Source organism: Ovis canadensis, chromosome 2 (assembly GCF_042477335.2).
Source record: "Ovis canadensis isolate MfBH-ARS-UI-01 breed Bighorn chromosome 2, ARS-UI_OviCan_v2, whole genome shotgun sequence".
NCBI classification, from domain to species: Eukaryota; Metazoa; Chordata; class Mammalia; order Artiodactyla; family Bovidae; genus Ovis; species Ovis canadensis.
In genome coordinates this window covers 239,133,987-239,152,487 of record NC_091246.1, presented here as the reverse complement: position 1 = coordinate 239,152,487, position 18,501 = coordinate 239,133,987, and the positions used below count along the sequence as shown (strand labels likewise).

The 18,501-nt window shown below is 42.6% G+C and overlaps 1 protein-coding gene and 1 non-coding gene across 7 annotated transcripts in view; one reads left to right on the top strand and one right to left on the bottom strand.

The window, feature by feature from the left end:
• Positions 1 to 17,112, bottom strand: part of DIS3L2 (DIS3 like 3'-5' exoribonuclease 2) — a 358,321-nt gene extending 341,209 nt beyond the window's left edge. For 2 of the 6 annotated variants that reach the window (XR_011254705.1, XM_069578632.1), the window contains exon 1: positions 17,027 to 17,089. The gene's annotated coding sequence lies outside the window, so the exon portion shown is untranslated. Of the gene's footprint in view, positions 1 to 16,918 lie in introns of all 6 variants that reach the window. The other 4 variants (XM_069578628.1, XM_069578629.1, XM_069578630.1 and 1 more) reach the window with 4 other exon arrangements.
• Positions 14,021 to 14,092, top strand: TRNAG-CCC (transfer RNA glycine (anticodon CCC)). The gene has a single exon. It is a non-coding gene; the product is annotated as a tRNA-Gly (tRNA).
• Positions 17,113 to 18,501: the final 1,389 nt, after the last annotated feature.

The window sequence follows — 18,501 nt, the reverse complement described above, 5'->3', positions numbered from 1 at the left end:
ATACTGTTATTCAGTATTGTTCTAAAGAAGCTAGTTGTTGCCATATGACAAAAAGCATAATATAAATATTAGGAAAGAGACAAAATGATCAATTATAAATGAAATCATCATCTACCTAGAAAATCCAACATAATCAAGTGATAAAGTATTACAATATGAGTTCAGTAGTGTCCAAATACAACACAGATGGTTGTTATCTGGAACTGACTTAAGGTTTTTCAACTTTACAACAGTGTGAAAGCGACACACAGTTTCTGTAGAAACTCTACTTCGAATTTTGGTCTTTTCCTAGGCTAGTAATATATGGGAGATGATCTACTGTGATACTGAATAGTAGCAATGAGCTGCAGCAAGCAGTCATCCACACTCTTACAAGGGTGACCAACTGATACACGTACAATCATTCTGGACCCAGACAACCCTTCTGTTCTTCACTTTCAGTACAGCATTCAATAAATTTCATGAGCTAGTCAACACTTTATTATAAAACAGACTTTGTGTTAGATGATTCTGCACCACTGAAGGCTAATGTAAGTGTTCTGAATGCGTTTAAGGTGGCAAGGCTATGCTATGATGTTAGGTAGGTAGGTTAAGTGAAGTTAAGTGAAAGTCTTTTCGACCCCATGGACTATACAGTCCATGGAATTCTCCAGGCCAGAATACTTGAGTGGGTAGCCTTTCCCTTCTCCAGGGCATCTTCCCGACCCAGGAGCCAAACTGGAGTAGGATTCTTTACCAACTGAGCCACAAGGAAAGCCCAGTTAGGTAGGTTAGGTGTAGTAATGGAGAAGGAAACGGCAACCCACTCCAGTACTCTTGCCTGGAAAATCCCATGGATGGAGGAGCCTGGTAGGCTACAGTCCATGGATGCAAAGGGTCAATTATGACTAAGCAAGTTCGCTGGTTCACTGATTTGAGAAGTAATCCCAGATGATACCACTCTAATGGCAGAAAGTGAAGAACTGAAGAGCCTCTTGATGAGGGTGAAAGAGAAGAGTAAAAAAGTTGGCTTGAAATTGAATGTTCAAAAAACCAAGATGATGGCATCCAGTCTCATCACTTCATGGCAAATAGAAGGGTAAAAAGTGGAAGCAGTGACAAAGCTATTTTCTTGGGCTCCAAAAGCATTGCAGATAGTGACTGCACCCATGAAGTTAAAAGACACTTGCCCCTTGAAGGAAAAGCTATGACAAACCTTGACAGGGTATTAAAAAAGCAGAGATATCACTTTGCCAACAAAGGTCCATCTAGTCAAAGCTATGATTTTTCCAGTAGTCATGTATGGATGTGAGGACTGGACCATAAAGAAGGCTAAGTGACAAAGAACTGATGCTTTTGAATTGTGGTGCTGCAGAAGACTCTTGAGAGTCCCTTGGACTGCAAGGAGATCAGACCACTAAATTTTAAAGGAAATCAACTCTGAATATTCATTGGAAGGACTGAAGCTGAAACTCCAATACTTTGGCCACCTGATGTGAACAGCCAGTTCATTGGATGCTGGGAAAGACAGAAGGCAGGAGAAGGGGACGCCAGAGGATCAAATGGTTAGAGAGCATCACCAACTCAATGGACATGAATTTGAGCAAACTCTGGGAGATAGTGGAGGACAGAGGAGCCTGGTGTGCTGCAGTCCATGGGATCTCAAAGAGTCGGATGTGACTTAGTGACTGAACAAGGATCCCATCATAAAGAAGATCTGTATATAAAAGTCAACAGTCTTTTTATTATATTCCACTAATAATCAATTTCCATGGGGTCACAAAGAGTCGGACCTGAGTGAGCAACTGAACTGAACTGAATAATCAATTAGAAAATTTTGTAAAAAAGAATTTTGTTCTATTTGTATATACTTTTAAATTGTTTACATAAGACATTTGCAATTATTTTTTAATACCTAAATTTTTTCCCCAGGAATATAATGACTACCTCTAATAAGCTTCTCCAAAACAATGTATTCCCAGTTCTCCCCCATTAAGTATTGTGTTTATTTTTCTCTGATTTGCTCTTCCTCAGTATCCAGTCCTCACTTCACTTGAGAACCCAAAGATTCTAGAAAGCAGATTCTAACCTATTTTCCAATTCCCCAAAGCTTCAAGTACTTGGAACAAGCCTAAGCCAGATATAAAGATGAAGATCTAAGGTTTCTTCCAGCTCTGAATCTCCATCTTGCCAGGAGCTAGAATCCCTTCAATCAGCTCTAGGAGACTCTAAGAGTGCATCCTTCTGCAGACCTCAGGAACATTTTCAAGAGGTTTCTCTCTCCTATGAATTCCAATTTCACAGTCAGTGAAGCTCATTCTAGAGTAGAATCACGTTTAATCCATCCATTTCTAGTCAGGGCCTCTCACATGAGCCCCCATTTCAAATTCGAGCTGCTGCTAAACGACCATCAGCCCAGTCCATTTCCTCCAGGTGGATCTGTTGTGTGGTGCATCCTAGGCAAAAGCCAAGACCATGTCTCGGTCCTTACACAGAGTCCTTATACGTTCCTGCTAAGTTCGAGGTCTCCCAGGATAACAAGAAACATCCTCAGTTAAGAAGCAAAAAGGATAGAAGGAAATAAATTATTTTCATAGTTCTTGAAGAGCATGGAGCCTATTAGAGAAGGAAAGAATGGCATAGAATTTTAAGAAATGGAAGAATTTCCTTCATCTTATTTTAATATAAATTCAACTCTCTTGTAACATTTTCATTCCAAAAACAGCAGGGGATTAAATTCTCAAATAAAATATGGCACTGGCCTACACCATCCTAAAAATGCCAGCAGTCTAGCAATGAACCATCTCTTTAATTGCCTTTGCTTCCCAAAGTGTAAGAAAGGAAACTCCCACTCAGACACAGCACATTCATAATGATCATTCTCTTCAGAAAGTAGGACTACTAAGGATTCTCACTTTAATGCATACATTTTAGTAATGTTTGGTTTTTTCTTTCTTATAAGAGCATGAACTACTTTTGTCAAACATTATATATACATTTATTTTTTAACTCTATTCACTAATAATAAAAACAGTCTAGATTTGTTGATTAAAAATAATTATGCTTTCTCATAAATCAAGTTGGTTCAGTAATTCAAGAGGTTTTCAATATTTACAGATAATATGACTGCCTATCTTGAAAAATCTCAAAGGATAAACTCACAAATTATTAAGACTAATGATTTCAGCAAGAATGACAGAAAAGGCAGATTCAACAACAAATTATCAATAAAATTCCTATATGCCCACAATAATTAATTTTAAAATATGAGAGGATAAAAGATCAATTCTAAGTAACAACCAAAAGCACAAAATGTTGAGGAACTGAGACTTCCATGGCGGTGCAGCAGTTAAGACTCTGTGCTTCCAATGCATGGGGCACAGGTCAGATAAGTCAAAAAATCCAACCTAAGCACAACTGAATTCCAATCACAACTTTTTTACAGAAACTAAGAAGCTGACCTTAAAAATCAAATGGAAGAAAAAATGGGCAAAGAATGTGAATAGACATTCTTTCAGAAAAGATATATTAATAGCCAAGAAGTTCATGAAAAGATGTCCAACATCATTAGTCATTAAAAAATACAAATCAAAAACAATGAGGCTCCATTCATACTCAAATCTAGAAAATAACTCCTAGACACCTGTTGGTGGCGGTTTTAATCACTCAGTTGCCTCTGACTCTTTGCGACCCCATGGACTATAGCCCTGCAGGCTCCTCTGTCCATGGGACTTCCCAGGCAGGAATACTGGAGTGGCTGCCATCTCTTCTCCAGGGGATCTTCCCGACCCAGGGATCAAACCTGTGTCTGCTTGCACTGCAGGCAGATTCTTTGCCGCTGAGCCCACCAGGGAAGCCCAGTCACCTGGTAGGGAGTTAGAAAGCCTTAATTTTCATCTTTTCTTCTGAAGTTGCATCAGCAAGGAACTCATAGGGGTAGAGAGGGTTTACAGCAAAAGACATGTGTGTGCTCTTTGACGAAACTCACTGAGAACCACCAGTGATCACTTCAGGGGGCTCCAGAAAGAAGGGCAGTTGTCGGAACCAAATAGTAAAAAGGTTTGCTGAAAATAATTAAAAGCCCTGCAAGAAGAATGATGTGACTTGAACAATAAGACATTTTTCCATTAATTATTTTTTAACCAACTGAAACATAATGAAATCCTGGATGAAACCTCAGCTCTCAATTCCTCTGATATATACAGATCAGAGTGAGTCCAGTTGAGCACTTGAAGTGTCAGGACCAATTCTGCATGTGGTGGGCAGTTGTGAGTGCAAAGACAGTATCACATGTACTCCTTCCTACTAGCAGCCAGAAGTAAAAAAGTCCCAAAGAAACAGGCTTGGGCTCTGCCCACAACACTGTCATCTGAGCATTCCTTTCATTACAACAACACAAGATTATACAATGACCCTTAAGTTGAAGCAGGATTCTAGATGCCTGAGAAAGTGGGATACTCTTAGGGTATGGTAAGCTGACTGCTGACACAATCAATAAATGAATTAGCGTAAAGTATGCTGACTTCTTCAGAAGGAATTTTATGAACACAAGATTTAAGACTTCTTATACAATAAGCAATGCAATCACAAATACTAATAAAGGTTGGATGGCATCACCAACTCAATGGGCATGAGTATGAGTAAACTCTTGGCATTTGTGATGGACAGGGAGGCCTGGCGTGCTGCAGTCCACAGGGTCGCAAAGAGTCAGACACGACTGAGCAACTGAACTGAACAGAAGGGTGCTATGAACTAAAGGTGGTGCTGGAGAAGACTCTTGAGAGTCCCCTGAACTGCAAGGAGATCAAACCAGTCAATCTTAAAGGAAATCAGTCCTGAATATTCATTGGAAGGACTGATGCTAAAGCTGAAACTCCAATACTTTGGCCACATGATGCAAAGAACTGACTCATTGGAAAAGACTCTGATGCTGGGAAGGATTAAAGGCAGGAGGAGAAGGGGACGACAGAGGATGAGATGGTTGGATGGCATCACTGACTCGATGGACATGAGTTTGAGCAAGCTCTGGGAGTTGGTGATGGACAGGGAAGGCTTGTGTGCTTCTGTCCATAGGGTCTTAAAAGAGTCTGACACAACTGAGTGACTGAACTGAAGAGTGCTATGCAAGAAAATGTTATTAATCAATCAATAAACCTAGAAATGAATTATGTGCAAGACTGTACTAAGGAATGAAGGGAAATTTTAAAGTCTACATCTCTGAATCAGAAGCATGTAGCAGTTGACATATATAAAAAAGCTGTGTTGGGGACTTCCTTGCTGGTCCAGGGGTTAAGAATCTGCCTTGCAATGCAGGGGACGGGACACAGGTTCAATCCCTGGTCTGAGAACTAAGATCCCACATGCTGCAGAGCAACTAAAACCCATGCACTGCAACTACTGAGCCTGTATGCCACAACCACAGAGATTACATTAAGATGGCAATTCTCCCCAAATTATTGATAGATACAATACAACCTGAATCAAATTCTCAAGCAGAGTTTTATGAAAAGCTCACAAGCTGACTGTAAAATTAATATGAAATGAAAAGGACCTCAAAGAGCCAAAGTCTGCAGAAAGAACAGCAAAGCTGAAGGACTTACACTGTCTGACTTCAAGTCTTTTTTACAAAGCTCTAGTAATCAAATCAGCATAGTACTGGCATCAATACAGATCAACAGATGAATGAAAACAAAAAAAATTCCAGAAATGGAACCAAAAACATATACAAATTTTCAACTGTGGTATAACCTAGGTACAAGGGAATTTAGTGAAAATATAGTCTTTTCAACAAACAGTTCTAGAACAATCAGATTCCATATACTTAAAAGTGAACTCTGATCCCTACCTTGCACTATGTATAAAAATTAACTGAAAGTAGATCACACGTCTACAGTAAAGTGAAAGTATTAGTCACTTAGTCCTGTCAGACTCTTTGCAAACCCATGGACTGTAGCCCACCAGGTTTCTCTGTCCATGGAATTCTTCAGGCAAGAATACTGGAATGGGTTGCCATTCCCTTCTCCAGGGGATACTCCTGACCCAGGTCAAACCCAGATCTCCTGCATTGCAGGCAGATTCTTTACCATCTGAGCCACCAGGGATATAGGGCTAAAAGTAAAATCTAAAACTAAAGCTTCTAGAACATATTACAAACATATTATTGTGAAAATAGGCAAAGAAAGTTTTTAAGCAAGAAAAGCAGAATCCATAAAAGAAAAAATTGTTAAGTTGGACTTCATCAAAATTAAGAACTGCTCTTCAAAAGTCATCATTTAAGAGAATAAAAACAAATTAGGAGAAAACATGGTGGAAAGTTCTGACAAAACGTGGTCCACTGGAGAAAGGAATGTCAAACCACTTCAGTATTCTTGCCTTGAGAACCCCATGAACAGTATGAAAAGGCATAGATGTGACACTGAAAGATGAACTCCCCAGGTCAGTAGGTGCCCAATATGGTACTGGAGAAGAGAGGAGAAATAGCTCCAGAGAGAATGAAGAGACAGAGTCAAAGTGAAACAACACCCAGTTGTGGATGTGACTGGTGATAGAAGTCCAATGCTGTAAAGAGCAATATTGCATAGGAACCTGGAATGTTAGGTCCATGAATCAAGGTAAATTAGAAGTGGTCAAACAGGAGATAGCAAGAGTGAACATCAACATTTTAAGGTGAAGGTGAAGTCGCTCAGTCGTGTCCGACTCTTTGCAACCCCGTGGACTGTAACCTACTAGGCTTCTCCGTCTCTGGGATTCTCCAAACAAGAATACTGGAGTGGATTGCCATTTCCTTCTCCAGGGGATCTTCCCGACCCAGGGATCAAACCCAGGTCTCCCGCATTGGAGGCAGACACTTTAACCTCTGAGCCACCAGGGAAGCCCATCAACAACATTTTAGGAATCAGTGAACTAAAATGGACCAGAATGGGTGAATTTAATTCAGATGAATTAAATTAAATTAAATTCTTGTGGGCAAGAATCCCTTAGACGAAATGGAATAGCCCTCATAGTCAACCAAAGAGTCCGAAATGCAGTACTTGGGTGCAAGAATGATCTCTGTTCATTTTCAAGGCAAACCATTCAATATTTCAGTAACCCAAGGCTGTGCCCCAAGCACTGATGCTGAAGAAGCTGAAAGGTTCTATGAAGACCTACAAGACATTCTAGAACTAACACCAAAAAAAAAGATGTCCTTTCATCATAGGGGGCTGGAATACAAAAGTAGGAAGTCAAGAGATACCTGGACTAACAAACAAGTTTGGCCTTGGAATACAAAATGAAGCAGGGCAAAAGCTAACAGTTTTGCCAAGAGAACACACTAGTCATAGGAAACACCCTCTTCCAATGACACAAGAGACGACTCTACACATGGACATCACCAGATGGCCAATACCAAAATCAGATTGATTACATTCTTTGCAGCCAAAGATGGAGAAGCTCTATATAGTCAGCAAAAACAAGACCAGGAGCTGATTGTGGCTCACATCATGAACTCTGTTCGGAAGTAACAAACAGATTCAAGGGATTAGATCTGATAGAGTGCCTACCTGAAGAACTAGGGACACAGGTTTAAGACACTGTGCACAGGGCGGTGATCAAGACCATCCCCAAGAAAAAGAAATGCAAAAAGGCAAAATGGTTGTCTGAGGAGGTCTTAAAAATAGCTGAGAAAAGAAGAGATGCAAAAGGCAAAGGAGAAAAGGAAAGATATACCCATTTGAATGCAGAGTTCCAAAGAATAGCAAGGAGGGATAAGAAAGCCTTCTTCAGTGATCAACGCAAAGAAATAGAGGAAGACAACAGAATGGGAAAGACTAGAGATCCTGTCAAGAAAATTTCATGCAAACATAGGCACGATAAAGGACAGAAACCGTATAGGCCTAACAGAAGCAGAAGATATTAAGAAGAGGTGGAAAGAATACACAGAAGAACTATACAAAAAAGATCTTCATGACCCAGATAACCACAATAGTGTGATCACTCACCTAGAGCCAGACATCCTAGAATGCGAAGTGAAGTGGGCCTTAGGAAGCATCACTACAAACAAAGCTAGTGAAGGTGATGGAATTCCAGTTGAGCTATTTCAAATCCTAAAAGATGATGCTGTAAAAGTGTTTCACTCAATATGCCAGCTAATTTGGAAAACTCAGCAGTGGCCACAGGACTGGAAAAGGTCAGTTTTCATTCCAATCCCAAAGAAAGGCAATGCCAAAGAATGCTCAAACTATTGCACAATTGCACTCATCTCACACGTTTAGCAAAGTAACGCTCAAAATTCTCCAAACTAGGCTTCAACAGTATGTGAACAGTGAAATTCCAGATATTTAAGCTGGATTTAGAAAAGGCAGAGGAAAGTGAAAGAAAGTGAAGTCGCTAAGTCGTGCCCGACTCTTTGGGACCCCATGGACAGTAGCCTGCACCAAGCTCCTCCATCCATGGGATTTTCAAGGCAAGAGTACTGTAGTGGGTTGCCATTTCCTTCTCCAGGGAATCTTCCCAACCCAGGGATCACACCCAGGTCTCTCACATTGTAGACAGATGCTTTACCGTCTGAGCCACCAGGGAAGTAGAAATCAAATTGCCAATATCCGCTGGATCAGCGAAAAAGCAAGAGAGTTCCAGAAAAATATCTACTTCTGCTTTATTAAATATGTCAAAGCCTTTGACTGTGGATTACAACAAACTGTGGAAAATTCTTCAAGAGATGGGAATACTAGACCACCTTACCTGCCTCCTGAGAAATCTGTATGCAAGTCAAGAAGCAAGTTAGAACCGGACATGGAACAACTGACTGGTTCCAAATTGGGAAAGGTGTACGTCAAGGCTGTATATTGTCACCCTGCTTATTTAACTTAAATGCAGAGTACATCATGCAAAATGCCGGGCTGGTGGAAGCACAAGCTGGAATCAAGATTGCCAGGAGAAATATCAATAACCTTAGATATGCAGATGACACCACCCTTACGGCAGAAAGTGAAGAGAAATTAAAGAGTCTCTTAATAAAAGTTAAAGAGAAGAATGAAAAAGCTGGCTTAAAACTCAACATTCAAAATACTAAGATTATGGCATCTGGCCCCATCTCTTCATGGCAAATAGATGGGGAAACAATGGAAACAGTGATGGACTTATTTTCTTGGGCTCCAAAATCACTGCAGATGGTGACTGTAGCCATGATGTTAACAGAAGCTTGCTCATTGGAAGAAAAGCTATGACCAACCTAGACAGCATATTAAAAAGCAGAGACTTCAGTTTGCCAACAAAAGTCTGTCTAATCAAAACTATGGTTTTTCCAGTAATCATGTATGCATGTGAGAGTTGGACCATAAAGAAAGCTGAGTGCCACAGAATTGATGCTTTTGAACTGTGGTGTTGGAGAAGACTCTTGAGAGTCCCTTGGACTGCAAGGAGATCAAACCAGTCAATCCTAAAGGAAATCGGTCCTGAATATTCATTAGAAGGACTGATGCTGAAGCTGAAGTTCCAATACTTTGGCCACTTGATGGGAAGAAGTGACTCACTGGAAAAGACCTTGATGCTGGGAGGGATTAAAGGCAGGAGGAGAAGGGGACAACAGAGGATGAGATGGTTGGATGGCATCACTGACTTGATGGACATGAGTGTGAGTAAGGTCCGGGAATTAGTGATAGACAGGGAAGCCTGGCGTGCTGCAGTCCATTGGTTCACAGAGTCAGACACAGCTGAGAGACTGGATTGAACTGAGGAGAAAACATTTGCAAATCCTGTGTCTGAAAAAGGATATACATCCAGAATATATAAAGAAGTTCTAAAAATCAGTGATAAGAAAACACACTCAATTAAAAATGGACAAACCATTTTTTGTCCATTTCACCAAAGAAGTTATATGGAAAGGACATAAGCTCATGAAAAGACACACAACATCTTAGTCCTTAGAGAAATACAATTTAAAATCACAATGAGATACCATTCCACATCCATAAGAAAGACTAAAATTGAAAAGACTGACCATGCCAAGTGTTGGCAAGGATGTGGAAGAACTGGACCTCTTATACACTGCTGGTGGTAAAGCAAAAGAGTACAGCCACTTTAGAAAATTTTGACAGTTTCTTTAAAAGTATGTTCCTACCACATGATCTAGCCATTTTACTTCTATGTGCTTAACCAAGACAAATAAAAGTACATATCCATACAGAAAGACTGGTACACAAATTTTCATAACAACCTCATTTGTTACCAACTAAAAATTGGAAATGACCAATATGTCCAACAATACGTGAATGTATCAATAAACTGCAGTATATCCCTTCAAAGGAATAGTATTCAGCATTAAAGAGGAATCAACTACTGACATACTAAAGAATGAATATCAAAATAATCATGCTAAGTGAAAGAAGCATAACCACAGACTATATGATTCTATTTATATAACATTCTAGGAAATTCTACCAAACAAGATTAATATATAATTACAGAATAATCAGTAGTTGTCTTGGATGGGGGTCAAGGAGCCAAGGATGTAATGAAAGTTTTGGGGGAGATGGATATGTTCACTATCCTGTCTGTGATGACAGTCTCATAAGTCCATATATCTATCAAAATTTTATAAATTACAAATTTTTTATAAGTACTGTTTATATATATTGATTATATCTCAGTAAACCAGCTTTATAAAAACATGGTCTTAACAAATAATTAATAATGCTTCATGGTCCAATTATTAAAAGTATTTCCTGCTAATAATGTATGTGTTAGTCACTCAGTCGTGTCCAAACTTTTGAAATCCCATGGACTATAGCCCACCAGGTTTCTCTGTCCATGGAATTCTCCAGGCAAGAATACTGGAGTGGGTTGTCATGCCCTTCTCCAGGGGATCTTCCCAATTCAGGGATCAAACCCAGGTCTCCTGCATTGCAGGCAGATTCTTTACCATATGAGCTACCTGGGAAGCCCGAATAATGTATAGTTATAAAATTCACAGAGCATCTTTACTTGCAAAATACTAAGCAAGACTGATTTGAACTGACAAAATTCAGTAAATCATGGTAACAAATGTCTTAATGCAGCAAAAGATACATGAACAATGCAAATATATTTTCATTTTTTAAATGTAAGATAACTAAAAAGAATAACCACCATGTAAATTATGGATCTTAAATTGGATTAAACAAAAATACCATGTGTTGTTATCTCCTTCCTGGTACAACTGCTACTACAGTTTCATATTTTCAACACTCTGAAACTGACTAAGGCGGACCATGGCAAAGTGAGAAAGAAGCAACTATTCCCACGCAGAGAAATGCTCTCTAAAAGACATGAAACTACACAGAAATGTTTGGAGATTCTCTGCAAATCCCTCAGCACCTAGACAATCACTAGAAACCTCTTCCTCATCAAAGCCTAATGGGAGACAGCAAAGTTCCTCAGTTAGCATTATATAACTTCCTGCCTCTTCCTGGTTTGGGCACCCAAGCTCTCAAGTCTCTTAAATATGCCAACAGTTACTGTCCTTCATTTGAAGGATTCTTCAAACCACAGGGAACAGGTGACTTCCTACTGTATCCACCTACTTCATTACTTGCCCTTTTCCTTGGGGCTCCTTTCGATCTTAGGTTGATGTTGATACATCTAGCATTCATGCTGAAATCAGAACCTGACTCAGAGAAGTAGGATGATTCAGGGTGGGATTCCCAGGTGGTGGTAGTGGTAAAAAAAAGTATTAGTTGCTCAGTCATGTCCAGCTCTTTGCAACCCCATGGACTACAGCCCGCCAGTCTCCTCTGTCCATGGAATTCTCCAGGCAAGAATATTGAAGTGGGTTGCCATTCCCTTTTCCAAGTGGTGAAGAACCCGCCTGCCAATGCAGGAGACTTAAGAGATGAGGGTTCGATCCCTGGATTGGGAAGATCCCCTCGAGGAGAGTATGGCAACCCACTCCAGTATTCTTATCTGGAAAATTCCATGGACAGAGGAGACTGATGGGCTATGGTCCACAGTGTCGCAGAGTCTGAAGCGACTTAGCATGCACAATGCAGAGTTGTGGAAGGATCATGGACTTTGAAATCAGACATGGGTTCATGTGTGCATGCATGCCAAGTCATTTCAGTCGTGTCCGACTCTTTGCAACCATATGGACCATAGCCTGCCAGGCTCCTCTGTCCATGGGATGCTCCAGGCAAGAATACTGGAGTGCCATGCCCTTCTCCAGGGGATCTTCCTGACCCAGGGATCAAACCTGGGTTTCCCGCATTGCAGGCACTAGGGAAGCCCGAACCCTGAGAACACGTGCACAAAAAGACAAATACTGTGTGATGCCACTGATATGAGGTACTTTTCGTACTCAAGATCAGAGACAGAAAGTAGATGAACAGTTGCCAGAGGCTGGGAAGAATATAAGTCATGGTTTAATGGGTAAAGAGTTTCAGTTTTACAGGATGAATAGTTCTGGAGATGAATGATGATGACTGCAAGACATTATGAATATATTTAATACCACTGAACAGCACACGGAAAATGGATAAGATGGCAAATTTTGGATTTTGTGTATTTTATCACAATTTTTTAAAACGGGGGGGGGTGTTTTTGGACTAGTGGTTGATTGCACTTGACTAAATCTATGAGTTAATCACCTAATTGCAGCTCTGGGGCATCCAGTTCTTGCTATGGTTCCAAATTAAATGCTCTCTGAAAAGCTCTTGTTGTCAAATCCTCTACCTCTTGTGACACAACACAGAGGAGCATCCTGTGTAGCTCCCACCGCCCTCAGTCTAACAGAGATAACAAGAATTCTGCCTGCGCATCCTTCACATTACCAACAATGGCACAGATGGCCAGACCGCAGAGGGAGTCACAGAACCATTCCAGGCCCATAGCGGGATTTGCACATGTGCTCAACAGTATTTGAATGAAAACGAGCTTCATTTCCTACAGAAACTCCCCAGAGAAAACAAAGTACTTCTGAAGGTTAAAATAAAAGGACACTCTGCAACTTGGATCCTATGAGGTTGATCCTCTAAGGCTGGTCAACATTACAGAAAACCAAAGTTTGAGATAAATGTGGAAACTGAAAACAAAAGTTTACAAATATTCCCCACACAAGAAAATCCTTTGCTATACCATTTTTGTACTTAAAATACTGAGCCACCTCAAAATCCTTTCCAATCCAATACCTAAAATCAACTGGTCTGTAAGCGTTGTGAGGTGAACACTATAAAATGTGGTATAAATACGATTCTTTCAAAACCACTAAGCAGTAATAAAACTCACAAATAAGCACAAATCTTTGTCTCAAAATAAATCAGTCAAGCTAAAAAGTTTAACGTGTTCTTTTTCTTTTCTGACGGCTTTTTCATCAAACTGTGCAGGGGAACTCAGGTATTTGCCATGGGCGAATACATGCCATAACGAGAGGGAAAAGGACAGGCAGGATTTGAACTGACTGATGGGAGAAGGAAGGACATGTGCAGAGGAGGAATATGAAGGAAGGTACAGGGGACACAGCTTGTATAATTTCACTTCTCTGAAGTATCTGGAGTAGTCGAAATCATGATAACAGAAAGTAGAATGGTGACTGCCAGGAGCTGGCGGGAAGGAGAAATAGGGAATTGTTCAATGGGTACAGAGATTGGTTTTTTTAAGATGAAACAGGGTGAGCAATGTTACACAACAGTGTAAATACAGTTAACTGTACACTTAAAAATGGTCAAGAGGGTAAATTTTAGACTATGCACTTTTTTAAACTACAATTAGAAAAAAAGAGTCACAGAATTTAGTGCCCTGGCAGTCATACTAATGCAAAAATATTTCAAATTGACTAACTTCAGTGTTCAGTCCTAATCTCTACAATTCCTTTTTTCCCTAAATTGGAAAAAAATAGTAGACGCACCTTGCTAATGGTACAAGCAGGTTTCCTTAACTACAATAAAACTTAAGGAGCGAGAAAACCAAAAGAAGACAACACAAACACTAAGTGATGGTAGAAAATACAAAGCAGGCTAGTCAAACACAATCTAAGTGTGTCATCCCCACCCACAATCTAGTCTAGGGCTCCAAGGAAAACTGTACAGGGACTTCCCTGGTGGTCCAATGGCCAAGACTCTGTGCTCCCATTGCAGGGGCCCAGGTTCAATCCCTGGTCAGGGAACTAGATCCCACATGCCACAACAAAGATCACAGATCCTGCGTGCCACAACTAACACCTGGCGTGACCAAATAAATTAAAATTTAATTTAATTTTTAAAAAACTGTATGGAAGCTTCTCTTTATACCAAGAATAAAGAAAAACTCTTCTACCTGCTTGCAAGGCCCAGCACCTTCTGGCCCACTTCACCAGACCCCTCTCCCCCCAGGTTCTTCTGTATGCTTCCTGATCCATGCATAGGCCTGTACCTTAAGTCCCCAGTTATCTCCATGAACCCTGCCATCACAGAGTCTTTTTACCCTTGCATCTGCTCTGACTGGAACATTCTTTCTTTCCTGTGTATCCTTCAGATCTCAGTTCAAATGTCACTTCTAGGACTTCCCTAACTCAAATACTTGTCACTGTTGCAGTTTTACATTCATGTGGTTAATCTGCTGGAATCTGCTGATCACGACTATCTTGCATGCATTCACTTTCCCCCATTTCCAATGCTAAACTCAGCACCTAGTACCAACTAAGCACTCAAATACCTGTTGAATAAGTGAATGGGCACCAAATCTATAAGAAAATAATAAAATATCACAGAATGTTTCCTTAGGAGTTTGTGCATCTTCACAATCAATCTTGGAGAACGCCCAAAGCAACTGAGCCTAAAGTCCCTACTCAATTCTTTAAAAAAACAAAAAAGTCAACTCAAATGCCTGTATAAATTTCCCTGGCCCTTCTGTCTCTAAGCAAATACTGAGCATTCTAAGCACTTAATAAATACTTAACTGAAATGAAATTATACTCTTTTGAATAATGGATTTTTATATTTAAACTCCTGCATTTTAGTCCCAAATAATATTTCCAAAAATTGTTCATATGCCTCAGTTTTATCTCCATTACCATTGGATTAATTATAATGTCGTTATCCAATAACGTTCAAATAAGGCTTAGCGCAGGGGGTCCCCAAAGCCCATGGTAGGGGTCGTGGCCTGTTAGGAGCTGGGCAGCACAGCAGGAAGTGAATCGCCGGAAAGCAAGCGAAGCTTCCTGTGTATTTATAGCCGCTTCCCATCGCTCCTATTACAGCCTGAGCTCCACCTCCTGACAGATCAGCAGCCACATTCGATTCTCACAGGAGCTCGAACCAAAACAAGACTGTGGAGTAGACTGACGTAAGCAACACACTTCAGGTGTCATTGTCCCCCAGCACCCCTGGATGGGACCATCCAGTTGCAGGAAAACAAGCTCAGAGCTCCCACTGATTCTGCACTATGGTGAGTTGTACTATTCCATTATATGTAAAACGATTCCATTTTATGAGCGTTCATGCTAAGTCGCTTCCGACTCTTTGTGACCCTATGGACTACAGCCCTCCAGGCTTCTCTGTTCATGGGATTCTCCAGGCCTGAGTACTGGAGCGGGTTGCCATGCACTCTTCCGGGGGTTCTTTCCCACCCAGGAATCGATCCGTCATGTCTTAGCTTACATCTCCTACATTGGCAGGCGGGTTCTTTACCACTAGTGCCACCTGGGAAGCCCCATTTCATTATACATCATAATGTAATACTAGAAATGAAATGCACAATAAATGTAATGTACTTGAATCAACCAACGCCATCCATGCAACCCCAGAAAAATTACCTTCAGGAAACCAGTCCCTGGTGCCAAAAAGATTAGGACTTGCTGGCTTAGAGCATCCTTAGTCCCACCGCTTAAAACTCAGTTAAGGGAGGTTTTCAGTCCTTTGTATTTTAATATAAATTTTACTTTGTCAATTTCTGGGGTGGAGCTGGGGGTGGTGGGGGGGGAGGGGGTCGGGGGGTTGGAAACAGGCCAGCTGGGATTTTACTATTGTGTTGAAACTGTTTTCACATGTAAATCAGAGATATTAACAACACCTGTCCCTACTTTTTTAACGTGGTAAATGTCACTTGAGTCTTTTTTCCCAAAATCTACTCAGTCCCAAGGAGAGTTCCTTCTGTAGAAAACTATTAAGACACAAAATCTAACTCACAGAATACTAAATAAACTAAAATTCCCAGGTAGCTCAGCTGGTAAAGAATTTGCCGGCAATGCAGGAGACCCCGGTTCAATTTCTGGGTTGGGAAGTTCCCCTGCAGAAGCAACAGGCTACCCACTCCAGTATTCTTGGGATTCCCTGGTAGCTCAGACAGTAAAAGATTCCGCCTGCAATGCGGGAGGCCTGGGTTCCATCCCTGGGTTGGGAAGATCCCTTGGAGGAGGGCATGGCAACCCACTCCAATACTCTCGCCTGGAGCATCCCCGTGGACAGGGCAGCCTGGCGGGCTACAAGTCCATAGGGTCGCAAAGACTCCGACGAGACTCAGCACAGCACAAATAAACTAAAAACCAGAAAGCTAATTCCCAGCTAAAGGACCAGTTCGAAATGTTGAACTAGATGAGTCTCCACGATCAACGAAGCAGATAAAAGTATACCACTCTGGAAGGCGCAAAGCAACAGGCAAACATCAAGTATTACAGCAAAGTGGCTGCTGGTCAGGAATCCTAAGGCGCCCCTCCCCTGTCAATCCCAAACATCTATCAGGACCCAACAGAATGTGTCCACAGGTAACCCGAACCTCGGGAAGGGTCCCGAGTTAAACAGTAAGCAACAGGCTGTTTAACTCTACTTTTCCTCCCAGGGCATCATACTGGGTACAAGGGAGGGTCGGCGCTGCTCAGGCGTGAGGAGCCGGGCCTGGGAGACCAGGTGGGCCCTGAGCAGGGGGCGTGGGGTGGGCAGGGGCGAGGCCAGGGCCGGGGAATCGATGCCAGAGACAGAGAGCAGTTGCGTCTGGCCGCCGGCGCAGGTGCCCCTACCTCCCCGAAGGGTCGCGGTGGCCTTGAAGGCCAGCCCCGGGGTCGATTCTGGGGAGGGGTCGAGGTGGGCGCGCGGGCGCAGGGGGTCCGGGGGCGGGGAGGCCTCACCGTGGCTCCCGGGAAGCCAGCGCCGCCGCCTTCCCGCAGTTGCTAAGGAGAATGCTCTTCCGGGTCACGGGCGTCGAGTTGTAGAGAGCAACGGTGGCCGGGAGGGGCCAAAAGCGAAGCGCGAGGGTGAGCGCGCGCGGCCGCAGCGGTGGTCTCCGCGGTAGTTCTGTTGCGGCGGCGGCGGCGGCGGCAGCAGAGCCCTAGCGGAGGGCTCTCCCGGGGGCCAGCTGTAGCCAGTGGCTCTAGATGCTGGCCCCCTGCTCCCGGGCCAGCGGCTGGCGGGCGACCTCCCGCCCCTGCTCCTGATCGCGCCCAGCCCCAGTCTTCGGTACCGTGCCCAGCTGAACTGCCTCTCACAGCCGCCCACTCCCCTATTCCCCCATCCCCCTATGGCCCCCCACCCCCCGCTATCCTCGCCGCCGACGCCTCCAGCCCGCAGCTTCTAGCTCCCGGGTGTAGCCCCGCCGGTCCTTTCCTGTGACAAGTTTTTTTAAAAACTCATCCCTTGACTTAACTCCACGCTCGGTTACACCTGCTCAGAGCTAGCTAGGTGCAGGGCTGGCCCTGGGATACAGAGGTGGACCACCCAGGCGTGGTTCCTGCCCGCTGAACGGACAGGCGGGTGGCAGGGCAGGCAGGCGGGCAGTATCCTGCAGACTGGGATGCTCAGAGTGAAGAAAGGTAGGGGAGCCAGCCCGAGGGGGGCCTACCCAGACTCAGGTGGGGAAAAGCCAGGGATGGAGACTTCAGCCAAGTTAAAAAGGAAGGGAAGAGTGATCCAGGGAGGAGAGTAGGCTCCCCGTTGAGAAACCCACTGAAAGAAAGGTATGTACGGGCCTGCCCTGGAAACTGTGTAGAGAAGAGAGTATGGTTAAGGCTGGAACCTAGAAAACAGTATCACAGGTGTGAACAAAGGAAAAGGAACCCCCAAAGAGCAGGCAGCGTGTTCGTTTGAAAGACTATTGAAAAGACAGCAGAAGAATTTCGGTAAGGAGGTGATCACCAGTGTCAAATGCTGTGTGGATCCAGAGCCCAGTGGTGACCATAGAAAAATCAAAATTCAGGACTGGGTTGTCAAAGTTGACAATGACTTGAATCTGTGTAGTGATTGAGTCCACCACCATATGCCCCTAGTTGAAACAAGGGAAAGAGATAACATCAAATTGTCCCTGAATGCCTAATGCACCTAAAAGCACTGTCACCATATTTGCAGATTTCAGGATTCTTCTACTAATAACCGATCTCCTTGAAGGTGGAAAATATTATTTAACCTTGCATCTACAGTGCCTGCCACATGCAAAGGCCTCAATCAATGTTTGTTTAAAGAATAAAAGAACCCCTGGGCCTCTGATTTTTAATGTTCACACAAGTCCCTTCCAAACCCTCAGCAAAGGTGTGTTGTGGGCAGAACTTGTCTATTCAAACTGTAGAGGGTGGAAGAAACTCAACAGGGGTAGGAAGCAGAATGTGATGGA